Below are 12,473 nucleotides of genomic sequence, written 5' to 3'. Positions count from 1 at the left end.
CACAGACAAGGTTTAGACTTTCTGGATTCTCAGGAATGGCCGCCAATAATTCTAGCTTATACCACAAAGATTCTGATCAGGGAATCCAAGAGATATGTGCTCGTTCTAAGGTAGAATGGAAGTGGTTGTCAATCACGCGTTCATAGGTGAGAATGATTATGAGTGTCACAGATCATCACATTCATCATGTTGAACTGCAACGGATATCTTGGAACAAGAATAAGCTAAATTGAATAGAAAATAGTAGTAATTGCATTAAAACTCGAGGTACAGCAGAGCTCCACACCCTTAATCTATGGTGTGTAGAAAGTCCACCGTTGAAAATGCATAAGTGATGAAGGTCTAGGCATGGACAAATGGCCAGCCCCCATAAACATGATCAAAGGATCATAAGGTAATCCAAAAATAATCCAAAGATGTCTAATACAATAGTAAAATGTCCTATTTATACTAGACTAGTTACTATGGTTTACAGAAATAAGTAATTGATGCAGAAATCCACTTCCGGGGCCCACTTGGTGTGTGCTTGGTCTGAGCTTAAGCTTTACACGTGTAGAGGCTTCTCTTGGAGTTAAACGTCAAGTTGTAACATGTTTTTGGCATTTAACTTTGGTTCGTGACGTGTTTCTGGCGTTTGACTCCAGAATGCAACATGGAACTGGTGTTGAGCGCCAGTTTGCGTCATTTATTCTCGAAGAAAGTATAGACTATTATATATTGCTGGAGAGCTCTGGATGTCTACTTTCCAACGCCGTTAAGAGCGCACCATTTGGAGTTCTGTAGCTCTAGAAAATCTATTTCGAGTGAAGGAAGGTCAGAATCCAACAACATCAGCAGTCCTTTGTTCGCCTTCTATCAGAGTTTTGCTCAGGTCCCTCAATTTCAGCCAGAAAATACCTGAAATCATAGAAAACACACAAACTCATAGTAAAGTCCAGAAATGTGAATTTAGCATAAAAACTAATGAAAACATCCCTAAAAGTAGCTAGATCCTACTAAAAACTACCTAAAAAAATGCCAAAAAGCGTATAAATTATCCGCTCATCACAACACCAAACTTAAATTAGTTCTAATTAGATGAGAGGGACTTGTAGCTTTTTGCTTCTGTACAGTTTTGTCATCTCACTTTTTCCTTTGAAGTTCAGAATGATTGGCTTCTATAGGAACTCAGAGTTCAGATAGTGTTAATTGATTCTCCAAGTTAAGTATGTTGATTCTTGAACACATCTACTTTTATGAGTCTTGGCCGTGGCCCTAAGCACTTTGTTTTCCAGTATTACCACCGGATACATAAATGCCACAGACATATGACTGGGTGAACCTTTTCAGATTGTGACTTAGCTTTGCTAAAGTCCCCAGTTAGAGGTGTCCAGAGCTCTTAAGCACACTCTTTTTGCTTTGGATCACGACTTTAACCACTCAGTCTCAAGCTTTTCACTTGGATCTGCATGCCACAAGCACATGGTTAGGGACAGCTTGATTTAGTCGCTTAGGCCTAGATTTTATTTTCTTGGGCCCTCCTATCCATTGATGCTCAAAGCCTTGGATCCTTTTTATCCTTGCCTTTTGGTTTTAAGGGCTATTGACTTTTTCTGCTTGCTTTTTCTTTTTCTTTTGTTTTTTTTGCTACTTTTTTTTTGCAAGCTTTTGCTTTTTCACTGCTTTTTCTTGCTTCAAGAATCAATTTCATGATTTTTCAGATCATCAATAACATTTCTCTTGTTCATCATTCATTCAAGAGCCAACAATTTTAACATTCATAAACAACAAGATAAAAAATATGCATTGTTCAAGCATTCATTCAGAAAACAAAAAGTATTGTCACCACATCAATATAATTAAACTAATTTCAAAGATAAATTCGAAACTCATGTACTTCTTGTTCTTTTGTATTAAAAACATTTTTCATTTAAGAGAGGTGAAGGATTCATGGAATTATTCATAGCCTTAAGACATAGTTACTAAACACTAATGATCATGTAATAAAGACTCAAAACATAAACAAACATGAAGCTCAAAACCAAAAAATAGAGAAATAAGAACAAGGAATGAGTCCACCTTAGTGATGGTGGCGCCTTCTCCTTGAAGGACCAATGATGTCATTGAGCTTTTCTATGTCTCTTCCTTGCCTTTGTTGCTCCTCCCATATTGCTCTTTGATCTTCTCTAATCTCATGAGAATGATGGAGTGCTCTTGGTGTTCCACCCTTAGTTGGTCCATGTTATAACTCAAGTCTTCTAGAGAAGTGTTGAGTTGTTCCCAATAGTTGTTGGGAGGAAAGTGCATCCCTTGAGGCATCTCAGGGATTTCTTGATGATGAGCTTCCTCATGTGTCTCTTGAGATCCATGAATGGGCTCTCTTATTTGCTCCATCCTTTTCTTAGTGATGGGCTTATCTTCTTCAATGAGAATGTCTCCTTCTATGATAACTCCAGCTGAATAGCATAGATGGCAAATAAGATGAGGAAAAGCTAGCCTTGCCATGGAGGAGGACTTTTCGGCTATTTTGTAGAATTCAAGGGAGATGACTTCATGAACTTCTACTTCCTCTCCAATCATGATGCTATGGATCATGATGGCCCGATCTACAGTTACTTCAGATCGGTTGCTAGTGGGGATGATGGAGCGTTGGATGAACTCCAACCATCCTCTAGCCACAGGCTTAAGGTCCAGTCTTCTCAATTGAACCGGCTTGCCTTTTGAGTCTCTTTTCCATTGAGCTCCTTCTACACATATGTCCATAAGGACTTGGTCCAACCTTTGATCAAAGTTGACCCTTCAAGTGTAGGGGCATGCATCTTCTTGCATCATAGGCAAGTTGAATGCCAACCTCACATTTTCCGGACTGAAATCTAAGTATTTCCCCCGAACCATTGTAAGATAATTCTTTGGATTCGGGTTCATACTTTGATCATGGTTCCTAGTGATCCATGCATTGGCATAGAACTCTTGAACCATTAGGATTCTGACTTATTGAATGGGGTTGGTCAGAACTTCCCAACCACTTCTTTGGATCTCATGTCGGATCTCCGGATACTCATTTTTTTTGAGCTTGAAAGGGACCTCAGGGATCACCTTCTTCTTGGCCACAACTTCATAGAAGTGGTCTTGATGGACCTTTGAGATGAATCTCTCTATCTCCCATGACTCGGAGGTGGAAGCTTTTGTCTTCCCTTTCCCTTTTCTAGAGGTTTCTCCGGCCTTAGGTGCCATAAGTGGTTATGGAAAAACAAAAAAGCTATGCTTTTTCCACACCAAACTTAGAATATTGCTCACCCTCGAGTAAAAGAAAGAAGAAGAAGAGAAGAAGAGGATATGGAGGAAAGGGAGAGGTGTGTGGTTTCAGCTAAGGTGAAGAAGAGAGGGTTGTGGTGTGTGAAAATGAAGAAGGATAGAGGGGTTTATATAGTGAAGGGAGAGGGAGTAGGTTCGGCCATTTGGGGTGGGTTTGGGTGGGAAGGATGGATGGATGTGAGTGGTGAAGAGGTGATGGGGAAGAGAGATTGAGGTGATTGGTGAAGAAGAGAGAAGGTGAGTTGAGGTAGGTAGGGATTCTGTGGGGTCCACAGATCCTGTGGTGTCAAGGATTTATCATCCCTACACCTATTAGGCGTGTAAAATGTCCTCTGCATGAAATTCTGGCATTCAACTCCAGATTGATGCTTGTTTCTAGCGTTAAACGCCAGTTCTATGCTTGTTTTGGGCGTTCAACGCCAGTCTGCAGCATGTTTCTGGCGTTGAACGCCAGTTCCATGCTTGCTTATGGCGTTTAACACCAGCTTCCCTCAGTGTGCAATCCTGGCATTTGAATGCCAAAATGCTGCTTGTTTCTGGCGTTGAACGCCAGAAAGATGCTCTGTTCTGGCGTTGAACGCCAGAAAGATGCTCCTTACTAGCGTTTAAACGCTAGTAAGCTCTTCCTCCAAGGTGTGCTATTTCTTCTGCTGTTTTTTATTTTGTTTTTAATTTTAGTATTTGTTTTGTGACTCTACATGATAATGAACCTAATAAAACATAAAAGAAAAATAAAATAAAAATAAAATTATATAAATAAAAATTAGGTTGCCTCCCAATAAGGGATTCTTTAGTGTCACTAGCTTGACAGTATGCTCCCTGGAGCTTCATAGGAGATCAGGTCAATGTTGTGGACTCCCAACACCAAACTTAGAGTTTAAATGTGGGGGTTCAACACCAAACTTAGAGTTTGGTTGTGGCCTCCCAACACCAAACTTAGAGTTTGATTGTGGGGGCTTTGTTTGACTCTGTATTGAGAGAAGCTTTTCATGCTTCCTCTCCATGGTTGCAGAGGAATATCCGTGAGCTTTAAACACAAGGTAGTTGATGGTGTTTTTGCGGAAAACGAATTTTCCAAACACATAGATCTAACCGGCAAGTATACCGGGTCGCATCAAGTAATAATAACTCACAAGAGTGAGGTCAATCCCACAGGGATTGATGGATCAAGCAACTTTAGTGGGTGATTAGTTTAGTCAAGCTAACATTGAAGTGAAATTGAGTGAAATCGTAGCCAACAGAATTGTAAATGACAGGAAATTTAAAGTTGCAGAAAGTAAAATTGCAAGTAACTTAAATAACAAGAAAGTAAAATAACTGAAACTTAAATTGCAAGAAATGTAAATTGCATGAAAAGTAAAGGGGGTTGGGTGCTGGAAATTAAAATTCAACAGGAAAGTGTAAATAACAATCAAACAGAGAAGTAAAAGGTGCAAAATCATGCAACAGATCTAAACAGAAAATGGAAATTGCTTGAAGAATTCTAAACAGAAAAGCAGTGCTTAATTTGCAGCAATTTAAAAGAATGTTGAAGATCTCAGGATTGGAGGAGACTAGATAGTGGGCTTTGCTTGCTTTGGATTTGAGGAGAAATGGGTTTGGTTGGCCTTGATTCAATTTGGTGAGGAATTGAATTAAATTGAATTTTGGTTGACCCATGAAGGAAAATTGCTTCCAGGAGGCTGCCCTGCCCTTGTGGAGGGCAGGGCAGGATTTGATGAGTGCGGCCTTGGTGTGAGCGTGGTGCACGAGTTGATGCTGCAGGATGCTGCCCTGCCCTCGCGGAGGGCAGGGCGGAAATCCTTGGTGCGCCAGAATGGTGCCCCGTGCGTGCTGCTGGTGCTGGCCGAAGCTCCTTGGTGCGCCAGAATGGTGCGTGTGTGTGCATCACAAAATGCTGCCCTGCCCTCGCGGAGGGCAGGGCAGTGTTTCCAAAAGATGAAGTTCCAAGTTCGAAACTTGGTGGATGCACACGCTACTCCTTTTCCTTGGTTTACTTTTGCTTATTTTTAGCCCTTAAAGATGCCTTTCGTTCCTGCCCCAATTGGACGCCAAATATGGATTTCTATATATCGTTGGAAAGCTCTGAATGTCAGCTTTCCAACGCAACTGGAAGCACATCAATCGGACGTCTGTAGCTCAAGTTATAGCCCTTTGAAGTAGGCATGGTCATGTTGTGAGTGCCCAGATTTTAACTTAGCCAAAATTTGCTTCATCCTCACTTTGCTTCATTATGATTCTGCCCTGCCCTTGGCAAGGGCAGGGCAGTGTGCGTGCTGGCTGCTTCCTTCCTTGATTTGGTCATGGGCCACGCTTTTAAAAGCGTGGCCTAAGGCTCCAAAGTGTACCCCAACTTCAAAGTGTACCCCAAAGCTCTTTTTTCTCCTTTTTTTGTGCTTCTTTGCTTCTTTTTCTTCTTTTTTTCCTACAAGATTTATAAAATTAAAAGATCAAGAAAATATATCATTTAAGCACAAAAGCACTCAATATTTAAGCACAAATCATCAATTTCTTGTATGAAAAAGCATAGAAAATGGGTATATGATGACTTGTCATCAGTAGTCCCCATTAAATTGAAGGACTAATTCTCCTCTGTTAACATCAATCACAGCTTCTGCTGTGGCTAGGAAGGGACTTCCAAGGACGATGCATTCATCCTCTTCCTTCCTAGTGTCTAAGATTATGAAATCAGCAGGGATGGAAAGGCCTTTAACCTTTACTAACATGTCCTGTACCAATCCATAAGCTTGTCTTACTGACTTGTCTGCCATCTGTAATGAGAATGTGGCAGCCTGTACCTCAAAGATCCCCAGCTTCTCCATTACAGAGAGTGGCATAAAATTTATGCCTGACCCCAGGTCACACAGAGCCTTCTCAAAGGTCATGGTGCCCATGGTACAGGGTATTAAGAATTTACCAGGATCTTGTTTCTTTTGAGGTAGAGTTTGCTGAACCCATGTATCTAGTTCACTAATGAGCAAGGGAGGTTCACCTTCCCAAGTCTCATTACCAAATAACTTGGCATTCAGCTTCATGATGGCTCCTAGATATTGAGCAACTTGCTCTCCAGTTATATCTTCATCCTCTTCAGAGGAAGAATAGTTTTCAGAGCTCATGAATGGCAGAAGGAGGTTTAAAGGAATCTCTATGGTCTCTATATGAGCCTCAGATTCCTTTAGGTCCTCAATAGAGAACTCCTTCTTGTCTGGGAGACGTCCCATGAGGTCTTCCTTATTGGGATTCACGGCCTCCCGTTCCTCCTTAAATTCGGCCATAATTGACAATATCAATGGCCTTGCACTCTCTTCTTGGATTCTCTTCTGTATTGCTTGGGAGAGTACTAAGAGGTGTTTCAGTGATTTTCTTACTCAGCTGGCCCACTTGTGCCTCCAAATTTCTAATGGATAACCTTGTTTCACTCATGAAACTTAAAGTGGCCTTGGACAGATCAGAGACTATATTTGCTAAGCTAGAGGAGCTCTGCTCAGAATTTTCTATCTGCTGCTGAGAAGATGATGGAAAAGGCTTGCTATTGCTAAGCCTGTTTCTTCCACCATTACTAAAGCCTTGTTGAGGACTTTATTGATCCTTCCATGAGAAATTTGGGTGATTTCTCCATGAGGAATTATAGGTGTTTCCATAGGGTTCACCCATGTAATTTACCTCTACCATTGCAGGGTTCTCAGGATCATAAGCTTCTTCTTTAGAAGATGCCTCTTTAGTACTGTTGGAAGCATTTTGCTATCCATTCAGACTTTGAGAAATCATGTTGACTTGCTGAGTCAACATTTTGTTCTGAGCCTATATGGCATTCAGAGCATCAATCTCAAAAGCTCCCTTCCTCTGAGGCGTCCCATTATTCACATAATTCCTCTCAGAAGTGTACATGAACTGGTTATTTGTAACCATGTCAATGAGTTCTTGAGCATCTGCAGGCATTTTCTTTAGGTGAATGGATCTGATGTGTGGAAAACGATCCAACACAAAACTCACCGGCAAGTGTACCGGGTCGCATCAAGTAATAATAACTCACATGAGTGAGGTTGATCCCACAGGGATTGAAGGATTGAGCAATTTTAGTTTAGTGGTTGATTTAGTCAAGAGAATCAATTATTGGTTGAGTGATTTGTAGCAGACAGAAGATAAATTGCAAGAAATGTAAAGGGAGAGGGATGAATTACAGAAATTAAAGAGAACTGAAAGTAAAGGTGCTGAATCTTAAAGAATAAGAAATTAAATGACTGAAACTTAAATTGCAAGAAATGTAAATTGCGGTAACTTAGAGTGCAAGAAATATAAATTGCTTGAATGGTAACGGGATTGAGGGACTGGGATTGCAGAATTTAAACAAGCAGAAGTAAATTGCATTAAACAGAAGAGTAAAAGATGAAGTAAATTAAAGTGGATCTTGAACAGAAAAGTAAAAGTTACTGAGGTATTAAAAACAGAAAGTAGATGTAGCTTAATTGTAGCAAATTAAAAGAATGTTGAAGATCTCAGGAGTGGAAGAGACTAGATATCAAGTCTAGATCTCAAATCCTTCCTTAATCCAACAAGAACAATTGCAAAGAAGAATGGAAAAGTGAATTGCAGAAGAAAAGAAGAGAAGAAGTAGTAAACAGAAATAGAAATTCAATTAAGCAGAAAAAGTAAACAAGAGATCTCAAGGTGAGATTGAAACAGAAGTTCTTCAATTCTCCACCCAAGATCCAAAGCAAAAAGTAAAGAGTACTCAAGCAAGAACAAGGAAGAAGAGAGATCAATTCCCCTTTCCAATTCTCTAAAATCTAAATTTAAAAGTAAAAGCTCCCAAAAATGAAAAAGAAAATTTCAAAGTGAGTCTAGAGGTAAAAATAAAGTGAAGGTCCCCCCTAACTAAATCAAACTAGCCTCTATTTATACACTTTCTCCTCTTGGATTTTAAAATTTGGATGGGCTTTTAATTTGGTGAAGAAATGAATTAAGTTGGATTTTTAATTGAATTTTAGCCCAAGTTGCTCCCAGGAGGCTGCTATGCTCTTGTGGAGAGCGGAGCAGAAGCTTATGATGGAGATCCTTGTTGCGCCAAGGCTTGGAGAGGCATCAAGAGATTGCCCTGCTCTTGTGGAGAGCGGGGCAGTGGCTTGTGTGGGTCTTGCACGCTCCAAGTCCGTGCTGGCCGAGTCAATGTGCGCGCTCAAATCCCCCTAGCTATGCCATGATGCGCGTGTGCGTGCCAAGGAGTAGCACTCTGCTCTCCTTGTGGGCAGCGCAATGGGGCTTCTAAATTGGAGTCCCAAGTTCGAAACTTGCTGGATGGCTCTTTGGAGCAAATTTCCTTAGTTTCCTTGGCACCAAAGTAGCGCCTAGACTTTTACTTTCTTGGAGGCCTTGTGTTCGAACCTTGGAGGTTGAAAACAAGCCAATTTCCTTTCATTTGAGCACTACTTCCTTCCCTCTTGAGCTTGGGTTCGAAACCCATAGGTGGCACTTCGAGCTAATTTTTCTTCAATTTTTCCATGAGGAGCCCGAAATTGCTCTTGAGGAGAGCAGAGTAGAATTTTTGCTCTACTTGTTTCTTGGCTTGAATTTGTGCTCCGCTCTCAAGGGGGGCAGGGCAGTGAAGGCTTGCATGCTTGGTTCATTGTTGTGCTCCCTTGGAGAGCAGTGTGCTCTTGGGGAGAGCAGTGTGCTCTTGGGGAGAGCAGTGTGCTTCCACTTTCCATGCGCCACGCTTCCTCATTTACTTTGCCACACTTTCTTCTTCATTAAGCCACGCCTCTTAAGCCACACTTTCTTATTTTCTTCTTTTCTTCACCCACAAATAATCAAAACAACCAATCAAAGTATCCCAAATTCACAAGGTTTATAAATCATTAAAATTCAATTAAATTTAGCTTAAACCTTATGATTTAGCATCAATTAAATGGTGGTTGTTTGATTTAAAGAGATCATGCATTTCCATTCCAAATTACTTACTTAGAATGCAAGAAAGTGCATAAAAACTAGTGAAATTAGCTTGAAAAATAGGCATATGATGACTTGTCATCACAACACCAAACTTAAATCTTGCTTGTCCCCAAGCAAGCACTAAACATAAGAGAAGATAGAATGAAATAGAAAGGTATATATGTCCTTATTAGGCAGATAGTTGAATTTGGTTTATGGGGTTTTATGCAGATCAAAAGTAGTTCATTTATTACATGCTGTCAAAACAAACAATGTCTCCTAAAGGGCTCACCAAGGTTGCTGCTATAATACCTTACTTTTTGCTTATTTCCCTTGTTAGCTTTTTCTTCTTTCTTTTGCATTAGAGAGCTTATTGCTTATTGAAGGCTTGGTGGCAAATGTTGCAGTGGCCTTTGGCTTAATTTCACTCAACATTTCTTCACCACAGACACATGGCTCACCTTTTTCTTCCTAGGATCATTGATGCCCAGTATCTCTTTGGATAACTAAATGTTTTGTAGCTAGGTTGCTCTTTATTGTGGACTTTCAGTTGGCAATCCCAAATCAGTTGATCTAAGTGGCCAAGTTTTGAAAAACTCCTTAGAACTTACTTGTCCAAGCATATCCTAGTACAAAAACACCACAGGCATGTGTCCTAGGGTCCAAGCTATTGGTGTCTAGCCTTATTATTTCTTTCTTTGCCAACTCTTGGCTTCTCTTCTTCTTTTTCTTTTTGTTTCGATTTATTTTCAAGGGACTTTCAGTCATTTAAGGATCATAGCAGCAAACTAGCTTAAGCTTCAAGTAACATGTCATTATGCAGTAATTATTCTATGAGCTAACAATTGAATTAAACACATTCCACCACTAATTTTCATTCTAACTTTTGCAACATTGAACAATTACTTTTCTAAGTCAAACATCTCTCTTTTATTCAAACAATAGGGGAAACAAAACAAAATTCAAAGCTAAGTGATGGATAACAAACATTATGCAGATCAGCATACTTAATCAAATAACTTCACTTGCAACTAGATGAACACTTTAGCAAGACATACAAGAATTCCTAAATTAAAACATTTCACAACAACAAGGATTAAGTGTAGATATAACCTTTTGGGTTGCAGCTTTTCATTCTTCCTCTTGTTGTATCCCTTTTGAGTCACAATGCAAATTGTCTTCAATTGTTGGCTAATTTCCTGCATAATTCTCAAAAGTTGCTTGCTTTTCAAGCCCTTAAATGAATAGTTAGTATGCATAAATTGAGTGTCTTTTGGATTTATTTTGGTGTGGGAACACCAAACTTAATTGCTTGCCACTGCCTCTGATGCAACAAGTTAACCATATGTGAAATCCTTGTGTCTTTGCTAGAGGTTATGGAATTAAAGCTAGAAAGCTGTTAAATAGTTGAATAATTTGTCTGATTGCTTGGAGCTAGCATTGTGCAGGAAGTGAGAATGTGCTTTTAAGTGAGATTTTGGTGGAACACCAAATTTATAATCCTTCATTCTCCCTTAAATTATTTTGGTGTGCAACACCAAACTTAGCTCCTTGCAATGCATACCAATTATTCAGCATTTTTATTGAAAAAGCTATGAAAAGAAAACTACCTCAGGTTGGGTTGCCTCCCAACAAGCGCTCTTTTATTGTCACTAGCTTGACATCCTTCATTCTGTTGATCATGGAAATTGAAGATCACAGTGCCTTAGCTTGTCTTTCTTTACCGTGAACTTCCTTCCAGTTTCCTCTTTGATGACCTCTATGATTTCCCGTGGAAGGATCTTAGTCACAATATAGTGATCAGACAGCTGTGGGGGCACCTTCATGGTTTGAATGTCTAGCAATACTTTATCCCCTAGTGAAAATTTCTCATTAGGGATTTTCTGATCTTCTTTAATTCTATCCTCTGTCTCTCCTTGTAAGACTTCCTTGTTGTGTTTTTCTTGGCTGGTACTTTCTTTGTCCAAGGTTTTCTTACTTTCCTCTGTGATCTTTTTCCATTCTTCCTTTTTTGCAGCATTTTCGTTGTTATTTGGTTTGTCTTCAGTGATGTTGAGAGGGATTTCCTCCTTCTTGGTTATTTTTGAAAATTGCTGGGCCAATAGCAGTATGTGTTCTCCAAGCTTCTTATGTACATCCATATGGTTTTTGGTCTCATGGGCTTGAACATCCATGAGTTTCTCTATCATCATTTCCATGTCCGAGATTCTCTGAAAAAGTTGTAAATGTATGAGATGAACTGGTTGATGTGGGAAATCTTGTGAAGGAATTGCATAGGTATTATGCGGATAAGATGTAGGTGTTGCAGAGGTGTTCTGGTGATTTTGTGAGTTGTTATGAGGCTGGGAGTGCATATTTTATGAGTGTTGGTTTTGATTGGCATTATTGGATGAGTGACGTTGGTTGTTTGTGGTCATGGATTTGCCCTGGTTGAAACCTCTTTGTTCTTGATGTTGATACTCCCCTGATGACAAGTCATCATATACCCATTTTTCAAGCTAATTTCACTTCTTTTGTTAGCATTTATGCACTTTCTTGTATCCTAAGTAAGTGATTTGGAGTGAAAATGCATAACTTCTCTAAATCAAGCAACCACCATGAAATTAATGATAAATCATGAGGTTTAAGCTAATTTTAATTGAATTTTAATTGATTTATAAGCCTCTTGAATTTAGTGATACTTGGAGTGTTGTTTTGGTTTATTGTAGGTGAAGAAAAGAAAAGAAAAGGAAAAGCGTGGCCTAAGAAGTGTAGCCTAAGGAAGGGAAAGCGTGGCCAAAGTAATAGAAAGCGTGCCGCATGCAATGGGGGAGGCAACATTGCCCTCCACAAGGGCAGACTGCCCTCTAGGAGGGCAACACAAGAGAACCAAACAAGGAAGGCAAATCTGCCCTGCCCACTACAAGGGCAGCACCAGCGCGCACCACGATCCTCTCCTGGCAGCACCACAATTTTCTGCCCTGCCCTTGGCGCGGGCAGGGCAGCGTTTTGCGTTCCTGGCGCACCAACTTTGAATTCTGGCGCACCAACTTTGAATTCTGGCGCACCAACTTTGGATTCTGGCAGCACCAAGACAAATCTGGCACACCAACCTTTCCTGCCCTGCCCTTGGCGCGGGCAGGGCAGCATCTCACGCATCAGGGCGCATTGGCGCACCACACACAAATCTGGCGCACCAAATCCTTCCCTGGCAGCACCAGCGCGCACCACGATCCTCTCCTGGCAGCACCACAATTTTCTGCCCTGCCCTT

Source organism: Arachis duranensis, chromosome 3 (genome assembly GCF_000817695.3).
Source record: "Arachis duranensis cultivar V14167 chromosome 3, aradu.V14167.gnm2.J7QH, whole genome shotgun sequence".
Classification (NCBI taxonomy): Eukaryota; Viridiplantae; Streptophyta; class Magnoliopsida; order Fabales; family Fabaceae; genus Arachis; species Arachis duranensis.
Note: the sequence above shows the minus strand (reverse complement) of the source record.